The sequence below is a fragment of the Thunnus maccoyii genome, chromosome 2 (assembly GCF_910596095.1).
Source record: "Thunnus maccoyii chromosome 2, fThuMac1.1, whole genome shotgun sequence".
Taxonomy (NCBI): Eukaryota; Metazoa; Chordata; class Actinopteri; order Scombriformes; family Scombridae; genus Thunnus; species Thunnus maccoyii.
Genome location: NC_056534.1, coordinates 13995854 through 14015712, shown reverse-complemented (window position 1 = coordinate 14015712; position 19859 = coordinate 13995854). Strand labels below are relative to the sequence as shown.

General features: G+C 38.8%; 1 protein-coding gene across 15 annotated transcripts in view; it reads right to left on the bottom strand.

Annotated features, from left to right (window-relative positions):
* LOC121888517 overlaps positions 1-19859 on the bottom strand; it is a 192425-nt gene that overhangs the window by 78369 nt on the left and 94197 nt on the right. The window contains exon 4 of one of the 15 annotated variants that reach the window (XR_006093254.1): positions 18056-18714. The exons of 12 other annotated variants lie outside the window; for them this stretch is intronic. The gene's annotated coding sequence lies outside the window, so the exon portion shown is untranslated. Of the gene's footprint in view, positions 1-15117; positions 15148-18055; positions 18718-19859 lie in introns of those variants that run through there. 2 more of the 15 variants (XR_006093253.1, XR_006093268.1) reach the window with 2 other exon arrangements.

Genomic DNA, 19859 nt, shown 5'->3' with positions numbered 1-19859 from the left:
GTGTATGAGCGTTATCACATTTATACGCTAAAATAAACAAGCATGCTTGAACACAGAAGCAGACAAACTCAATGTCTGTCAGTGTCTGACACACACACACACACACACATACTATACATACTGTACACAGTCTTTAAGCAGACAGTGGCACTGGTATGCCATTAATACTGCATGTGCAGTATGCTTAAAACCCATACGGTTTACAGAGGATCACAACCTACAGATGCTTCCTGCTGGCAGAGCTTTGAGAAACTACAGTGGCATTCACTGGCACTTCATAAAGCATTTACCAGTCAACATTTGGTTGAACCGTATATTTACAGAGAGAGTACTTGAGGGAGAGGGGTTAGACGATGATGAAGGAGCAGAGGGCAAAAGATCCTGGATCAGCCGCTGACAGCTGGCACAACTGTTCATAGGTAGTTTATGTGTTTGCATTTATTCGGACATATATATTTTGTAGACTGCAGTTGTGTATGTGTATGTGTGTGTGTTTGTGTCCCCTGGTCCAGGTCATTAGAGGCAGCTTGCTGTGCCCTGATTTGTGCATTCACAGTATGTGAACACAGCAAGGGATCGATTAGTACTTTGTGTGGCATTTCACACAGGTCTCATCTCTCTACCTTCATTTCCTACTGCCACTGGATCAAATCTACAATATACTGTATATTGTATTGTGTGTGTGTGTGTGTGTGTGTGTTGCACAGAGAGAGAGAGAGGCAGTGACCTTTTTGTGTTAGAGCAGTGTTACAAACCAGTTGAGAAGCAACCAGCCAGTGCGAGTTGCTAAATGGATCTTGTGTATTTTCTGTCAAACATGTTTGTTTTGTAAACGGTGTTGTAACAATGGCGTCCTGTGTTGTTGGAGAGGCAAAAAGAAGAGACCAGTCAGATGATGATAGGGACGGGCAAGTTTTCATATGAATTATTCATTGAAACATTTAATATGTCTAACTGATAGAAGTGAATGGAGGAGTCTAATCGTTTCACCAATAAAATAGAACTGTAACATTTAATATCAGCCAGTATCTGTCATTCAATCCTGCTACATACAGTTCTAAACCAAAGCTGCACTTTGCTTACACAATACATAATTTCTAAATAAATATAGGTATGCAGTGATATAAAAAACACCAGTATCGCAATTAACCTGCCCAAAGTTATGTTGATATATGATGTTAACTTGAATATTACAAAAACAAGATGAGAATCTTTCTTTGAACATTACATCTTTCTACAAATGTATTCGCTATCGCAAAGCACTAAAATATACTTTAACAACAAAACAAAAACAAAAAAAAAGAAAAGAAAAAGAAAGCTTCTCAGGAAAGTGCAATGATGAAGATAAAGATGAGCCATTAAGTCTGTTGTTTTGCTGCCTTTGGCTGCCACACTTTTAGACCAATTTACAAAACATTCAAAGTATTTTCTGCCGGCTACTTTTCCAAAACAGATTTAACCAAAGAATCTCTGTACCTCACACTAAATCCTCCTTGATGGGAGAAGTCAATAGAAATAAATGCTCTTGTTTTTGCCACAATGTGGCAATTTACATAAATTACATAAAATTTGAAGTTCACATTTTCATTCATCTTAAATCAATAACCCTCATCTGATCTGGAAATGACAAAATGATAAAAACATAAAGTCCCAGTAAGTTTTGTTGGCTCTGATAACATTAAATTGTAAACCAAGTAGCCTATGACTATGTTTCTGCAGAATAGACTGGTGACCAGTGAGGAGGTTACCAGCGAGTGGCTGAAATTAAGTAAAGACAAGCTGATACTTAGATCTACACAACCTTTCATCACCACAAACACCAACAAGTTCTCATACCGACACAACACAATATTTTCTGTGTGTGTTTCAAAATGGCTCATATAAGTGATTTTTGATCTGTCACATCTGTAGTTAAGGTCTGATTTAGTTTACAGAAGTTGGTAAAGGTAAGGAACACATCATCGTCGAGGTTAAATGAAACCAATGTTGACCAGTTAAGGAGACGGCACATGCACACCAGTCGCTGGTGTCAGGTTAGGTCAAAGGCTTTGCCACATGCCAACATCTAAAAGAGTAATCTGCATAATGTCCGATGATGTGTAACAAATGACAATAGCTTGTAGACACAAATGATTTCGAGTACTGCACAGTAAAGTGGATATACTTCAGGAGGTACGAGTGGAGAGGAAATCAAGTGCGTCTGCTCAATTATCATTCACTGGTCTATTTACATACACAAATCCAAAGTGAGTGGCCCTTAACACAGCAAGGTGCTCAGGAGGCTGCTGGAAGCATCGAGGGTGGAAAGCTGAAATCAGCACCACATGCACAAAAAGAAAATCTGGCTGAAACTACACAAGAAACAGAACATGTCTTTTAATGAAGCAACCGTGGTCCTCGGTCATAATTTTCAAAGAAGCAGCCAAGATTAAAGTCAAAGGAGTCTCCCAATGGCTTCAAGTCTGCACTGCTTTGAAAAATACCCCCAGTGTACAAAGCACACCCCCACCACCACCAGCGCCGCCTCCTCCCCCTTTCTTCGCCCACCCCATCTTTCTCTCTTTCACACTCTTCTTGCTCTCTGTTTCTCTTTCTTTTCTCCTTTTTTTTTCAAATAACTGGAGCTGCACTTTAGCCACCAATTCCCGCCCCTGATCCCATCATTAAAAGGCTCAGGCAGAACAAGGGCTTTTTACGTGTGTGTGTCTCTGTGTGTGCATGAGTATGTGTGTGTGTGTGTGTGTGTGTGTGTGTGTGTGTGTGCAAGACAGAGGCAGAGAGAGACAGACAGAGACAGGCTGACAGACCTGGGCCTGCCAAGCGACGTGGCGCTCACTCTTTAACTGCAACAGACACCTCCTCTCCGACTACAGAACTAACACTATGCCACGCGCACGCACAATAGGATGAATAATTGATCGGCCTGGGGCTTCACGTGTTAAGAACAGAGGAGGCGTGCCAGTAGCGTTTTCACTTCAAATTTGTATTGTCTTTAGTCTCCGCCAGCCATCTACATTTCTAACACCTGCCTCAGTCAGATGTGCGCTGGTGCACTAGCCCCGGAACTATCTTTCATCTCACACACACTGTTACTGGAAGAAGAGGAAAAAACACACACTTTCAAGAGATCATTATCTAGTAGGGAAACCAGGACACAAGTTCGATAGCTTCCCTCTTTCCTCCCGCCTCCACCGGCAGTAACCTTTGTTAGATCATTTCAACACCTGCACCATTTTTCAAAACAAAAAAAAAAGAGACTATTCACTTGTAAAGGTTTTGCTTCTTAACTGTAAAACAATGCAGAAAGGCAGACTATATTTTAAGTCTCGGCATCAGGTGTTACATATACTATTGCTGATAAAAATAAACCCTTACACAAAATAAACACACAACAGTGAGATCCACAAAGCCAAGGAGTTATAGCATGTGCAGAAAACTGTAAGTTATGCATACTGCTAGTTAAAAACAAAAAGTTTGCATCATACATCTGATGCTGTTATTGAATTGGAGTTTATCTTACTAACAAGTATTGTCTGTGTAGCCAAAACCTGATATAACTTATGCCTCTGTGCCAGAGACAACCATTGAAAGTAATAAAACACATCAGTGAGCCATACCGTTGCCCTAAACACTCACTAGAGCACCAAATGTACAGTAATCCGCAGCTGAAAATAGTCCCTAACAAATGCAGTATTTCCTCCTGGTTTTTTAGCGAAAACAGTGCCCAGCTGTTTTAGTAAATTATTCCGCCTTTTTCTAAAAGTGAAACAATATAGCAAAAGAATGGGCTTGGGATTGAGCGCCTCAGACAGTGTAAGAAGGTCGGAACTTATTGAGTAGCGGACTAACACAGTTTTTGGTCTTTTTATTGGATTTGTTGAGAAAAATATAGACTAATGCCACTCTTGTCATTTAAAACAAAACAGGGTAATCACATAATGTAGAGGAGGGTGTATCACAATAGAGTTCACGAGAAGGGAGGTAATTTGATTTTACTTACATTGGTGGGACCAATTTGTGGGCTGAAATTAGTTAAATTACATTGTCACTGTTTGTTGAAAGCTGTACGGGCCTCCTGTGCTCAGTAGCTAGAAAAGTGTGGGGCATTTCAGTGTATTTGATTGTGTCAATAAAGGGAGTCATCAGCATATTTGTGTGCATTTACTCTTATTTACACATATACTGACATACAGCAGTATTTGTTTTCCTATTATCAGAAAAGTCCAATGCTTTACAGCAGAATTTGCCTGATGAAAGTTTCTAGCTTGACTTTAAATCATGATACACTAAGACTGTAGCTTGTCTATGTTCTCTAGAGGTTAAATAATAATAGATGAATAATATTTGGTTTTGTGAAGCAAGGAAATAAAAGAATCTATAAACATATCCTGAATAAAGACATGTACATAGTTAAAAAGAGCTACAGCAAATGAGCATCCTCATGTCTTTAACATTTGTACACATTGACATGTTTACTGCCTTTGTTCAGAACCGAGGGAGATGTATCAGATTTCAAAAAGTTGTGTGAAAAAGAGAACTGACAACACGAGCTAATGCTTTTGACTTTAACGCTTCCCCTCCATGTTTTTACCCTTGCCGAAAAGAATAAATCCCCGGATGAGCAATAAGTCATCTTCAGTCAATGAGTATTATACATTAAGCAATTAAAAACTCTAAATCTTTACTGTTACACACCAACCAGACTATGTGCGTTTCACAGGTGACCTTTTTGATCCCTTTAGATGTCTCTTTTTTTCTTTCAACTTCTTAATCTTGGTTTTTGCTGTCTCTTGGCACACTCAAGGTAACAATTCGAGCTTTTTTATAAGTTGTGAACTTCTGAAATTCTAACATTCAATCTGAGATCTTCAACAGTGAAGATTTGATGTTTATCTGACAAAACTGTACTATATATACCGATAAAATAACACTCTACACCATGAGTAACATTCATGGATCATAAATATACAAAGGTCAGACAAAGTTATAGTCAAAAACTGTTAAAAGCATCTTGTGTTATTACGTTATCTAATGTTTAAGCAGTATTTCGTCAATTATGGAAATAAAGTTTGGTTTCTTGCAAAGGTAACATGAGAAGATCTCACATCTGTAGGCGTAGAAACTTCCTGTTGTCTTGTTAGCACCATGAGGTTGCCAGACAACCAGTTGAGACTTCCAGCCAATAAAGAGTCCAGCACATTACCCCCCATAAAACCACAACTTGTAAATTTTACATTTTGGTTTTTATACGGATTAAACAAATGTGACATAACCTGTTAATTAGAGGTACTGGTAGGCCCATTTTGTAGATGTTTCCCTCTACAAACACTCTTCTACTGCAGGCTGTGGCTTCATATTTAGCGTACAGATACGAGAAAGGTATGGATCTAAATCGTTGAACTGCTCCTTAAAACTTAAGGTACGTTGCGGAGAACGAAGTTCTTTCTGAAAGTGCCTAACAAGTTCCATCACTGTCTTGACTTGCCTGCCAAGCTGTTCATAACTATGTAATGTCCTCATGCATTATAAAGACCTGGCCACGATTGAAAACGGCACAGTCAAAAACAACAAGTGATCAAAGATCCTGAAGTTGACTGAAGAGGAACTGAGATGGCTTGACCTTAAACATACTTGAGCTCCCTGGTGGACAAGAGAACCAACTCCCTGCTCTGTAAACAGTCCTGTAATATTAAACACAGAGGACGTCAAAGGGCTCTAATGTTTGCTCCACTCTGCTGTGTATTGGGATGTTTTGCCCAGGGTCGGCGTCCCACCATTATGACATCACCCAGGAGTCGAGCAGGAGACTATCAAAGGCGCAGCGGCAGCGTATCGTATTCATCAATGGAAAATATTCATGCATATACACCCTTGCCACCCTAGAAGGGAAGCATCTCCTTTCTAAAGGCAGCAATCCACTGGCAACACATGAAAAGTTACAAAACATCAAATAAGGCGCTGGGAAAAGAAAATTAAAAATACAAAACACTGGGGTTAAAAGTAAGATGTGTTACGAGTAGAGGAAATTCTTTAAAAGAGTAATGATTGAGCAGTGCCTGATTAATCAGCGATGGCTTTCTCGGGTAACTGTCCGACATTACTTTTGATTTAACGTGCTGGGCGATCAATAGAAAGAGCTCCGGGTGGTGTTTCTAATTAAGGTAATTCATGGTCTGGCTGATATGGGTAAATTACAAATTGCTTTGCACATGTAGATACACATCATGTGCAACTCTCATCAATTAAGTTGAGTTAGCAGATTTTTATATTTCCTTTATTAGGAAACTTCAGTTGCAGGCCAGAATTTTGATATAATTATTGTCTAGTTAGTGAATTTACTCAGTATGTCTAAAAACTATAAATCACAAGTGAATGACTATGAGTCTCTTAACAGATTACACCAAGACTAGAAAAGACTGTGTGAAAACTGTCATTTATGTACATATCAAAGTCTATTTATTCTACGCTTCAATTTCTGCAATTTCTTTCCTTCTTTCTTTCTTCTATCAACTCTACACCTGCTCATCAGTCTTTTCTCAAACCTAGAAGTTTAAAGCTTACCCTCTAAGTCAATGGTTCACATTTTTCTGTTGATCTTAATACAATACTCACTTTACTAAACTTTTCATTTAAGGAGTTATTGGACACTGTAATTATTCCTTTTGTCCATACTGGTCGTAAAGAGATTCCTTTCTAATATGATTCCAATGTAAGTGATGGGGGACAAAATCCAGTCTTTGTTCTGTGAAAAATACAGTCTTAAGTTCAGCTAAAGTTTATGAAGCTTCAGCAGTTAGTCAAATCAAGTGGGTTGCCTCCAAAATTACAGTCACTTTAGTGCAAAATTCTTTCCTCAGACAGTGTTTCTTTGCTGAGCTGAGCAGAGGGATAGTAACAAAAAGAGTGAATCTCGCACTTAAAAGACTATAACTTCAGAAGATACCTCCTTGATTTGACTAACTGTGACTGTTGAAGACTTATATTAGCTTCAGTGAATTACTTTCACAATCTCTTGCATTGGGAGGAGCATTAGGAGGAGATCTCTGGACAGCAAAACTGATTACAGCTACTATTACTATGGGAGTTTTGTTTTAAGACAGACTTAAAAATGTGAATCTGTCCTTTAAATTGTAACACACCAATGCAAATCTTATTCTAAGGACAAAGACACATTGTGTGTGTGTGTGTGTGTGTGTGTGTGTGTGTGTGTGTGTGTATGTCAGGGTGTTAAGGTCCCAGTCCTGCAGGTCTGGGACATCACCCCTCAAAAGCCCGTCTTTTTATTGGCAGCTCTTCCAAAGACAAGATTTGATGGAAACGGCCAACGTTGAACCGACTGAGGATCAAAGAGGCTTGACAGCAGGTGGATAATTCTTCACCAAAGAAACAAAATCTCATGACTCTATTGGTGAAGAGGGGGGGAAAAGACGGAGGGGGTTTTCTGTTGTTTGTCTCTTATATGGGAAAACACATGGAGTTTTGATTATTTCACTTTGGAAAATGTCCCCTCTAATAGCCTCCTTAAGAAAATGTTTCAAGTTTATGGAAAAAAGTGCCTGACTTATTATCACATCATGCAGGACCGTCGTGGCAATCCAGCAAACAGATTTACTCTTTGAATCAAATAAGAAAGTTACATATATACATAAATACATGTTACAGTAACTAATCCATAGGCAGATACTATATTAGGCTATATAAGTAGCTAATTCATAGCAAATGCTTTTCACCAAACTAAAGAAATGTCTCATGTCCTGATTTTCTGTTTTTTAGTGAAGGAGAAGAATTTCAACAATTTCATGATGCAAGCATTTGAATTAATGTGGTGTTGGCTAAAATAAAGGTGCAGGGGAAAATGGAGACGTGATGAAATATAAATGTATGAGTTCAGGGTGAGCGGGCTGGTTTGTGTGTGAAGCATGCTCTTTATTGTTCGAGAGTGATGCATTCAATATCTGTAGGATAAGGCAGTAAACAGCAGCTCACCAGTGCAGCAGCGCACTAATTCAAAGCAGTTCTATTTGTCCACTGCCACTCCACAACTAACTGATGTCAATTGAATAACTGCAAATCTTGCTGTTTAGTGTATAATCGGGAAGCGTCTTGTGTTAACACAGGCCTCCGAGCCACTATTAAACCTGAAGACTTTACCGAGGGGCCGTGATGCAGTGCAAGGCATCAAAAAAACAAGGTGCCACGTTCTCAAACAAAAAGGTAGGTTAAGTGGCAAAGAATGGCAGAAAACGGCAGTCATTTCAGAACGCCGCTGCTGCGCTGCATGCTTATGCCAGCAGAAATGGCTTAAATACACCCCCATGAATATGCAATTTCTGTATGAAGAGTCTGACAACAAAGGACCCACCACATTGTTTTTGATGAGGCTAGATTGTGTGTGTGTGTGTGTGTGTGTGTGTGTGTGTGTGTGTGTGTGTGTACAGATCGGCAGGTTTCTACCATTCTGTCCTACTTACATCTCTGATTATGTCCAATTAGGGAAGTGGAGTAAAATGAGTGGTGTTTAGAACAGCTGATTTGTTTTTTTATGTGACACTGTGGTCTTGAATTACCAAAGTCAAACATTTTGTCACTGTATGATTGAATAAGAAATAAATGAACACCTGTCAAAGAGTCATGTCTTTTCTATTTGTTAGAAACAATGGCCCTTCAAACCTGAAAACAGTAACCTATATACAGTGAGTTGCTCTTTTTTCTGCTTTGTCATTGTCCTGCAACTGAAGAATAATCTGATAAAAGTCCAAAAGAATCCAACCTCATAACTCCAAAACATTGGAGCTGAAGGACTCTGTGTATACAGTTCAGTCCTTGGTTTTTAGTGGGGTAAGTTACATAGAAATTGTATCAATGAGGACAGAGAAGCGTGGTGCTGACATTTTTATTTTCGAATGTCAAGTTGTATCCACTCTGGATTCACACGGCTGACTTCTGATGGAAGTCTTGAGTTGGTTTTTTGATAAAGAAAACGAGCTTTGTTATGAAGGAAGACTTAAGTATGCTCACATTTTATCCATCTATATAAAGTCACCAAACGAACACTTTTTATTTTATTATAAACATACCGTACATGCAATTAATATAAAGCACATATAAAGCTAGCATTGTACAACTTCAAAATTTACAGATTAGACTACAAACTGTAACTTCAGGCTACATTTGAGTGCAGAATTAAGAATTCTAGCCAACAGGGATTCATATATGGTTTTGAACTTATTGAACACAGATACACTTAAAGGATAAGTCTGGTGATATTCTAAATTTTTCATATTGTCAACAAAATAAATTAAAAAGACCAAAACCAACAATTAATTGATCCTACTAACAAGTAATGTCTGTGTAACTAAAGCCTGATACAGCTTATTCCTCTGGGCCATAGGCCTCCATTGTTGTCCATTGACTATTTGAAACTCCTCATGTCCTCCTGTATGAGTTCACATTTGCTAAAATCTACGTGCTCACAGGCAAAAATATATAAATATTTATATGAAAGTATATATTTATGACCCTTTCTTAAAGATTTAAATTTTCAGTAGGAACAAAGGAGCTTGAGGTTGTCATGTGAGTGAAAATATATAGAATAATATAGAATATTGCTAGCATTACTTTTTAAATTGTAGCTTCAACTTTACTCTTGCTACCTTCTGAGTTTTGCAAACGTTCTGACCTACCACTTGAGCCTTTGATTACATTTTTAATTTAACAAATGGCGTGCCATTTAAGTTAGCAAAATTGCTTTTGTGCTGGCCATTTGTGTGAAACAATTGAAACCACCAGTGAATGATGATGTGTTGGGTCACCGTGACTGATGTGGTTAATGTGACTACAGCTGTGACATGATGAGGGATGAGGGTGACCCATGAGAATTAGAGAGAAACCGATGTCATGATTCTCCTGCTTCAACCCAAGGTAGACCTACAGGAATCTGACTGAAACCTGCTTGATATTGTAAAAGTGAAATGTTTTAAGATTATTGCATTTCAGACCATTATGTAGACAATGGGTATGTACTGAAAAAAATCATAACATTCATCTGAACGCTGACGATTTTAAAGAGCCAGGTCGTGCCACAGTTCATAAAGTTGATTGATAATATCTTTCTTTTTGCAATTTTATTTCCAAAAAACCGAAATTCTTTTTTTTTTCACATTATCTAAAATAAATGATTCCACAAAGTCTCCCTGTGAACTTTATTTCCACATTTATACCCTTCTTTTACTTTTTTTTTACTTTAATTTTACAGTTCACTTCCTCTGCAAAGCACTGGTAAAATAGCTCTCCTTATGACTTAAGCAGAATTGACAATTAGCCTGCTAGCTGGAGCAGAGGTCTCTGCTGTGGGTCCCTGATGGTACTGTACGGCAGATGAAGAGATTGAACCACCACCATCAATGGTTGCCTGTTTGAGATTGGCTGCTGTAATTGGTACCCACTCTGTAACACTCACATTCCATCACACTTTATTAACGCCCGTCATCCAGTCAAAAGCTAATCTTTTATTCTGTTTTCCAATTATTGTAAAGTGGCGGGCTTTAAATGAGGAGGAGGAGATAATGAAATTAACTTCCTAACTTAGAGCAATTCTCCATGGCACAATGATCAGATATTCTCTTGGTCTGGGAAATGTATGCTAATTTTATGCATCTATCATTAGTTATTACCATTGCAGCAACATAAAACACAGTTTTCTTGAACAATTAGACTTAAAATGGTGCATTTTAATCAGTCAAGGGAGGCTTGCATGCATATTAAAACTGCTGTAATTGAAAACTCTGAACTTTTGACACTTCTTGAAGCGAGTGTTTGACAGCAGTGACAGTTTGTTTACATCCTGCTGCGTCTGTATTCAGTTTCAAAGATTGTTTCATAATACCTGAGAGCAACCGTAGGGAATACTCCTGGGCTTTTTTCTCCGCTTGTCTATTGTTAGTATTTCAACATTATTTTTTCTTGTCATGAGTAAAATATCACACATTTTAAGTGTTTTGTTTGTTGTTTTTTTTCCTTGGTTTTGGGCATACAGGAAAAAGATTGTCTGGCCTTCATTTATGTAACAATATGTTGAATATTAAGCATACTGAATCAGTAACACTGTTACAAAATACAAGACAAAGCTCAGAGAAAGGCATTCAAGTACCAGGATCAGGCCAGATTAATGAATGGGGCTGTTAAATGATGCAATGTGGGACTCATGCAAAAGCAAATCTGTATACATTTCTGGTATTTTTTGCTGCCAAATTACTTGTTAATGGACAATAAACTCAGTACTTGTGTACCTCCCCTTGTACCAGAAATTTTAAATCGCCCCAGTTGCACTGAAGCAGGAATTAAACAGAGGAGGACCAATTGTTCAGTCATTCTCTGATTTTTCTGACAGAAGATTATTATGTTTAAAGTATTAAATCATTTTGGGCAAACAAAATTTTTATTTTGGGTAGCAACAGCTCTGTTGCGCAGCAAATTAATTTGGATTTGCTTAGCTAATGAATCTAACACTCAATAAGCACACCCTCCCCTCTCTTCTTTGCTACAGGCCCAGAGCTTCCGAGGCCCCCAGATGAGCTACCATCCCCATCCGGCTCATCAGTCACCCTGGGCAGTCTCTCCCCAAACGGGACCCCCTGATGCCCAGTAATGGCTGTTTGATGACCCTCATAAAAGGAGTCAATGTATTGATGGATCCCTTTGAGGACAGACCTAATTTGTATGAGGATCAATTCAGCCAATTCATAAGAAAAGAACCAGCGGACGGAGAGGGGGGCGTGTGTGGGAGGGATCAAGACTTCAAAACATAACATTACACCTGTGACCTCGCAGCTCCGGCTGTGTGCTCACGTTGACACACACAATTAGTTTTAATGATAGTCTGTCGTGTTGTTATTAAATAATTGAATCCCTCTCAGATCAGATTACCATGTAAAGGACTCCACATTATACTGTATTATGTGTGTCACTGCTGACTGTCATGCGCAGTGCTTTGTGTCATCAATTTTTATGAGTGGGCTACATGCATATGGGTGATCTATTTGGGGTATTATGAAGTTCCAAAATCACAGTAAAGTCATTCTTTCCGCTGTAAACTGAATTCAAATATATGTGGCGCTGACAGATAATTACGGTATCTATCAAACTGGCAGAACAATCATTTAGAGCATTCGTCTACAGATAAATGAAACAGGAAGGCCTCACCAGAAAACAGCAGCTGTGATACAAGAGGAGGAGTGACTATGAAAAGAAAGAAGAAGAAAGTTAAATGCTCTCACGCTTTAGAAAAAGAATGTAGACCTTACTTAAATGAGCCAAAATTCTTTAAATGTAATACATTTCAGACCTCACACACAGTCCACACAACAGACAAGATTAATTCATTTCCATGAGTCAAAGAGGGCTCTGAACTATAAGAGAAAGAAGCTCTAATCAGGTGTATAGCTGAAGTGATCCTCCAGATATTGCTCTCAGAATAATCAGTGTCTGGGTGAAGCCCTGCTGCCCTGGCCTCTGCTTACCTAATGAGACCCCATGCCCGTGATTTCTCAGCGTGCTTCGGCTCGCCAGCCCACTCCTGCTCCACCCAGGGAAAAGAAGAAGAAGAAGACGAGGAGCAGGAGGAGGAGGGGGCAATGAATCCAAACGCAGTGGCCCCCCCTTCACATATCATTTGCATGTGCAGAATCAGGAATCAGGAATGATATCCTCAGAGAGCCAGTCAGGAGGGAGAGGTGGAGAACAAAAAAAGAAAAGAAAAGGAAAAGAGTAGGCAGGGAAAGAGGTGTGCTCTCTGACCACGAAGGTTTCCAAGATCGAGTCGGGTTTTTCTGTCTTCATCTTCAACAAAAGTAAAAGAAATGATAAATGATATTAGCCACCAAAGAGTTCCCCTTCTTCTGAAAGCGATGAGGGTGGGGGAGGCAGGTGAAGTAATGGGAAAGACAAAAAAAAAAAAAAAAAAAAAAAAATCAAAAGAGAAAAGCAGAGAGGTAGGGGCGGTGGAAATGAGGGAAGATGGGAGGTTTTTTTTGAATGGAATCCAATGGCAGGTCCTGATAGTGAGGAGAGGAGAGAGTGGAGAGCCCCAGTGTCTGCAGCTCCAAAAGAGGATGTGATGAGACTGCATGGCTAATGAAGCAGCGCTCCTCTCTGGCTCCAAAGAGAGCCCAGCCTTTTCTTATTCCCATTCATCATTAATTCAACAACGTTGATAATTTCATTAGTTTTTTTTTTCCTGCGCATTTTCCAAGGGCCTTTATCAATAAATGATGGGCAATGGACCAGGGGCTGCCCCTGCTTAGCTAAACACACACTTTTCTCTCTCCATTTCTTTTTTCTTCTCTTTCATACTAGCAAATGTGAATTTGTATAGTAAAAAAAAAAAAAAAAATCTCAAAAATTGGAGGACCTTGCCCTCAATTCAGAACAAGCTCCAAGCTCCTGACATGAGTATACAGAATCTCAGCGTTTAAGTCCAGAGTTAAAGATTAGGCCTTTTCCAGTAAACATGGAAGTTGTGGGTGACAGTTTTTCTATAGGCCTTTTTAACAGAGGACATATGACATGTCACAGTAAGAAACTTACAGGTGTAAATAACAAAATGAATGATGGCTAAATCCCCTTTAGCTGCTTATGTTTTAGGGTCTTGGTATTGTGCTTCCCTGTTGCATTGTCATGGGACACTTGAATAGAACAGCACCATCATTAATGTTATTAGTTTAGTTAGTCAGTTTCATTTTTCTAATGCCTCCTATCGTTGGGCTCTTCTTAAACGAGCATCATATTAAAAAATGTATTTGAATTTACATTTCAGTGCATAAAACTTGTGCATAATCATGTTTTTGACATTGCCAACTTTGAACAGAGAGAACCCACCAACTCAGAAGCTGAATTTTAAGGTGTATGTACCTTTGCTATAGATGAAAATTACATAAAATGTATAGTTTTTTTGAGTAGTAGATGTAGTTACTGTAGCACTTGACTACTTTCCAAAATGCAAATTCAATCAAGGTTTTCTGTATATTTTATTAATTATTTTGACCCTCCTCACCATCCTGAACAGCTCAGGATCAAATTAACACAGGGCATTAAACTTAATAGTCCAAGTCTAGTCATTTGTGCCTTTTGTTTCCCATTAGCACCGTTATAAAACTAACTTTTAAAACCTAACCTTTATATTAAATATAGACCCTTGAATTAATCATTTACCTAATAAACACACAGTGTTTGACTAAATTTGAAAAAAAAAAAAAAAAAATGGAGAAGGTGCATTCTGGGACCAATCATCCTGGGATCTAACATATGGCACTTGCAGTGACACAGGGGGCACCTCAGGTAAATAAACCAGTATCTGGCACACTACAGTAGGTTCTGCCTTGGCACAGTTGTAGTGACATAGGGAGCTTGGCCATGTATACACACATACACACACACACACACACACACACACACACACACACACACACACACACAGCTACATTGGGAGCTCTGAGGGGCTGGATCCAGGGATTACTCTAACCACATTTATTTATTAACTCTCAATTAAGTATGGGTGTCCCAGGGCTTAGAGTGGCTTAGTGAGCAAGTGGGACCTCAAGCGCGTTTTGATGACAGTCAAGGCCCCTGATCTCAGTTCACTCCATTTTGCTGATTAAATATAAGCTTTTCATCTGTGGATACAATGCTATTAATTAAATCATTAGATGAGTGATTCACTTATGAGCAAAGGGAGCAGCGAAAGGAGAGACTCACACGAGAAGCTCGCTGCAATAACTACTGAAATATTCATTAATAAAAAAAAAAAAAAAAAAGATTGCCTAAATTCATTGACAAGGATTACATGTGTAGAGACCCTCTCCCTTCCTTATTGGGCCAGCCCCCTTCAGCATGGGCACAAAGTCCCTTTTTGATCACTACACAAAGGGATCGAACAAACGCAGGAATCCCACACATTAGTATAATGGGCGTGCACTGCTGCAAACACCTACACACACACACACACACACACACACACACACACACACACACACACACACACACATACACACAAAGTTACAATGAGCCTATTAAGAATGTTGCATTTTAAACAGTTCTTTAATGAAATATGACCATGGAGTTGTAATAGCTTGCTCGGGGGAAGAAGGATCACTGTAAATGAAGAGGGTAAAAACAGAGCTGTAATTTTTGTTTCCCTGCTGAATTACAAACCAAACATGATGCAAAGTGTCCGTATTTGTAGTGCATCCCTCAGCTGATTAAGGGCCTATTCACACTCAAACGCATTGCATAGGAGAAACGCTTCTGAAGTTCATATATTTCAATGGAGGAATGTGACTTGTAGCATTCAGGCTGGGGCATTTTAACTTTTGAGGAGACCCAGGATAAATCATTTGTCAGAACAACACAAGGCAACCAATGAGTAACAAGCTGTACACTTTTTTCACTGTGGTCGATAGCAACTCATGTTCTTTCTTTCTCCCCATCTTGCAATCAACTCAACGTTTCAGGGCAGGATTTTAAAAAAAAGACATTAATATAGCAACTGCAACATTTTGAAGCTTGGATCCTGTTGAACTGCAACATTTTGAAGCTTGGATTCTGTTGAAGGATCACTGCCTTCATTATCAGTTAGTGCATCCAGAAATATCTCAAATTTGACAACATGGTGGAGTCTGGGTGCAGCTGAGGCTGGACAAGAATGTGGAAATGACCCGCCAGCCATACTCTAGATTTTTGTTATTGTCAGCAAATCCCATGAAAACACTAAAACCAACAATAAATTGATCCTACAGTACTAAAAAGTACTTTCTGAGTAGCCAAAGCCTCATATTATATCATAGACCTTCATACACTGTCCTGCTGCCAAAAAATCCTCACTAGAGCACCAAATGTGTATTAATCCATGGCTGAAAATAGTCCCAGACAAACAACACCTGTTTGGGTAATATTTGGTACAAACTACCCAGCAGTTTTTTAACACATGGGATTTGTTGAAAATCAGAATCATTATCAAAACTGCCACCAAGACAGTATAAGTGAAATTATGTGTGGAGATCATAACTTGATGTTGAAAAGAAATATTGACTGTGTATTTTGAGAGAGATATTGGGGTTTTATGTTTTTAAATAACAACAATTTGAATTTCTGGGTGAGCCAGCACCTAGTGGCCATAAGAGGAAGTGCAGCTTGAGACACTTAAATATTGGCTTCATCATTCAGCTGGGTTTTTTCCGCTTGGTTTCAACCTTCTAAGCTTATTCACACAATACCCCTGAAAATATTATTCCCTCTTCCTTTATCACTGCTTTTATTTACTTTGGAGAGCCTTGTGCGGATATAGCGTTCATTAATACGAGGCAAAATATTTGCCTTACAATGCTGTTTTTATGAATCCCTTGTCTGACATAATTGTACACTATACTATTCTAATTTTGTGTGGTTGGAAGCTATATTTCTATTACATTTTGACATCACTGAATGAAATCGGAGTATACCAATGAGAAAAAGAAAGATACTTGTGGTAGAGAAATCTTTTCTGGGAGGCAGCAGTAGAAGCTGATAGCCACAGACAGCTACAGCACTCTGTGGGGTGTAATATGAAACAAAGCAGCAGGTTCTTCTTTACTGTAAGACACCTCTTTCACCTCTCGCTAACATGAGAGCGCAGGAGTTGGGAGAGGAGTTGGCTGTGATAGATGGACAGGCGGAGTGAAAGAGATACAGAAAGGCATAAGAAAAATTGGGAGAAGGGAAGAGATTAAGAATTAAAGAGAGAGAGGGAGAGAGGCTTGTCTTTCAGGAACCGACATTCTGGGAGGCCTGTCGGAGGAGGTGAGTACTGTCGAGTAGATAGAGGCAGACTGAACGAGCAGGTGGAGTAGAGCAAGACAGGGCAGGACAAAGCTTCAACGCTGCCACCTAGGAAGCTAAAGGCCAGACAATCAGCATGGCAGGGACCACAGCTGTGTGATACTATGATGGCTGAGCTACTGAAAAGATACTGACAATACAGTGTGCCTCTCTGAGTTGGCAGCAAATAGTATTGCATTTTATGTTATAGATGGGAAAAAAGCCAGAATGACTCGCAGGTATCGAGAGAAGAAACCTCATCCAAGTCATGTGTTTTTGCGATAGATGTTCTCCAAGAAAAACACTGCTGTCATTTGTTAAAGGGCCAATTCATACAAATTATAAAAAGAAAAGTATGCTATTAGAGCTGCAATCAATTAGTCAATTGAAAGAAAATTGACTGCCAACTATTTTGATAATTAAAGGTATAATATGTAATTATTCCACATAAAAAATGTCTAAAAACAACTAGACCTATGTTATATATTTTGTTGAGTTGTGTACTTACATTATCCCAAATGTTTCCAACAATTTTCAAACCGAGAGAAATCTGTAATTTAATCAAAGTAAGATCATTTGGTTGCATGTCAATGGCGTCATACCTCCTCTACCCAAGAGTAAACACACACAAGATGCATATGGCGGCGCTGTGTTTGTCCGCTACAATGGCGTCTACCAAAGAGTAACTTACACACATACAAGATAATACATGGGCGTTGTGATTGTTCCACAGAAACTGTTATAAATGTACTTTTATTCAGTTTTAAGCCACATTTTTGTGATAAATTTTGGTTGTTTATGACTATATCTTTTCGCCAGAAGAATTTTAGTCATTGGATGTCTGGATCTTAAGTTATAAGAGAAATAAACTGGGCAAACGTTAGCAGCAGCTCGGCTAACAGCCCCTCCAGGAAGTCCGGTGGTCACCAAACATCGTCGGAGAAATATTGATTTTTTTAGGCATCCAATAGTATGCATTGTATTAGTAATAGAGTAAGTAATTGATATTTTAACTCAAAATTGCAAATACTAACATCATGGTGGCACAAGATGTCAGTTGAATTCATCCTCTGGGGACGATGAATGTCTCTACAAAATTTCATGCCAACTTTCTACCAAAGAAATAGGCTCTACAAAAATTGTTCACAGTGCATCAGAGTAACAGGGACATTGGTGTTTCTATAGAATTGATTTTATTAAATGCTACCTCAGTCGCATATGTTCTAGCGGTTAGGATTCCTAGTTTTCACCAGGGTGGTCTGGGTTCCCTTCCCGGTATGGGAACTACAGTTTGAGGACCCTGTCAAAATGAGATGGTGCATAAAGAGGATATTATAAGATTTTAAAATAAATATGGTTGTTGTATTGGGGTGGCAGAAGAAATCTCATAGATTGATATCTCAAAACCAACATTATCAGTATTTCTGGATACCACTATAGGTAAGAGAAAAAAAGTGTCTTCTTTTCATTGGGTAAATCTCTTTTAAAGGTGAATTTTTCAAACTACAAACCTAGAGAGAAGATTGACCCCAAGCCCGGAGGATGAGTTGTAAACGCAAGAGTTAGTGGTATCCATCGATTGCTCAACTTTATGTGCTAGAATACAAATCTACAAACGACAATACAGTTAATGTCTGGTTCATGGCTGCAAGGAAAACCAATGGCAGGGGTACAAAAGCAGATGAGAAGGATGCTCCTCCCGCCTAGATAGAGTTGTGTGGTTTGAGCATCTGCCAGTTCACCACCCATAGGGGAGTGTCGGTGGGCTCTTCAAACACCCTGCATGGGTCCTCCTCCTTTTGATGCTCCTGGAGAGGGAGAGGACAGGGGGAACAAGAGACACTCCTCCACACACGCTGCTGAGCTCTTCTGGACCAGATGGGAAAAAAAGTAGGAAATAAAGAGGGAGAGGAAAACTGAAAAATAAAAAAACCCAGCAGATATAGAAATGCACAGAATCAGCTTGTAATGTCTTAGTGTATACTTGAAGCAGAGAGAGGAAATGGGGAGATAACTGTAAACTGATGAAAACAGACTGGGTAAAATTCTTCATCAGCACACAAGTAAGGAATGAAAACTAGTGAGTTCACTAGTTTAGTTCCCGGACTGCTATTTCTTCCCATTGCAAAATGCAAAATTAAGCACTGTAAATGGCTCGTGAGAATCTGAGCATTATCATGATTAATAGTATTGTCATGTCTATGGGGTAAACCACAATTGACCTCAAGATTGATCGTCATTGTCCTGTGAAAACCATGTATCTCCAAAATGTCAACTTTTCAGGAGTGAAGAAAAACAGCCCAGTTTCAGCTTTGTGACAATGCATTTTCAGATAATCCAATGGGTTTGTTAATGGTTCTTTTTTTTCACAAATTGTCTTGTGATTGTGTTAAAAATTTAAATCAAAACCAAATTGAAGATATGTGGTTTACACAGCAAAAAATTGTTTGCTGCTAGTTATAGTTATAATTGGTGATGCACCAATCCGATCTGCCGGATTGGTACTGGTGCTGATACTGACCTTCTTAAGTGGTATTGTCAGACGTCACTGATCCACATTAAATATAGTTTTAAAGAGAGACATATCATGCTTTTTGTGATTTTCTGTTATCTATATACAGTTAAGATGTCAAATGTCTATGTTAAATATGGTCAAAATATGGTCAAATTGTTCGCGCATGCCCACAAATGGTCCATTTTGTAGCCTTTGTTGCTAAGGTTGTTCCACGGGTTGTTTGTGTTGTTCACTCAAATATTTCGGAACGGATTCAGGCTTGAACATGTACGGATGTATGTGAGAAGTTTCCATTTCAAGTAAAGAACAAGAACAAAAGTGAAAACCTACTACTACTGTTTGTTTACAATGGATTTTGGGCCTTACTGTGTCATCCTTGACATCTTTGTAGTTGTATGTGATTTAATGTCAACATAACTACATTTAACTTCAACTATAACTTACTACTGTCATTAAAGTGTGGATTATTTTCTCAATATTATTTTTGTCTACAAAA